Source organism: Sinocyclocheilus rhinocerous, unplaced genomic scaffold (genome assembly GCF_001515625.1).
Source record: "Sinocyclocheilus rhinocerous isolate Xijiao unplaced genomic scaffold, SAMN03320098_v1.1 C36406914, whole genome shotgun sequence".
Classification (NCBI taxonomy): domain Eukaryota; kingdom Metazoa; phylum Chordata; class Actinopteri; order Cypriniformes; family Cyprinidae; genus Sinocyclocheilus; species Sinocyclocheilus rhinocerous.
In genome coordinates, this window is record NW_015780458.1 from 476 (window position 1) to 1,097 (window position 622).

The 622-nt window shown below is 37.0% G+C and overlaps 1 long non-coding RNA gene across 1 annotated transcript; it reads left to right on the forward strand.

Moving 5' to 3' along the window:
• Positions 1 to 375: 375 nt before the first annotated feature.
• LOC107735974 (uncharacterized) lies at positions 376 to 622 on the forward strand. The gene is made up of 2 exons (XR_001639559.1): positions 376 to 493; positions 587 to 622. It is a non-coding gene; the product is annotated as an uncharacterized LOC107735974 (long non-coding RNA).

The window sequence follows — 622 nt, forward strand, 5'->3', positions numbered from 1 at the left end:
AAAAAAATAACATTTAATAAAAATTACATAGACATACTTTAAAAACAAACTAGTAAAAATGACAAAAACACAACAAAATTACTAAAACTTTAGCCGAAAATAAATGAAATCTGTGAAAATATACAAATAAAATTAGAATTCAAAATAATAAAGTGTAATAGTCTATCAGTGATACTAAAATAACACTGGTAATGCTCTTCTAGTAGTATTTCATTGGCTAGATATTGCTCTTGCTGTAGAGTAAAATTTGCGAGTTCTTTTTTTCAACGAGTCAGCCCGATGATTCATTAGTGAATCAGTGTTAATCAAAAAGGTTTTTAGAAATGCTCCTGCAGTAATCATGGAAACAGCATGGCAATGAATGGGTTTGTTTGACTTGCAGGCGATCCTCTCCAGGAAACTGGTGGTGCCAGAGATGGAGGATGTTATGAAAAAAGTGGCCAAGTTTGCCATCGACGGGTCAAATGAACAGGTCCGCATGCGCTGCAGACAGGTCAGTCGGGATATTGCAGTCTTCATCGTCATCCAGGTTTATGCTTGTCAGAACTATCGTCAGACTAATGTCTGTCCTCTGCTGTGACCGCAGATCTATCTGAAGTACCTGATGGACTATCCACTGGGC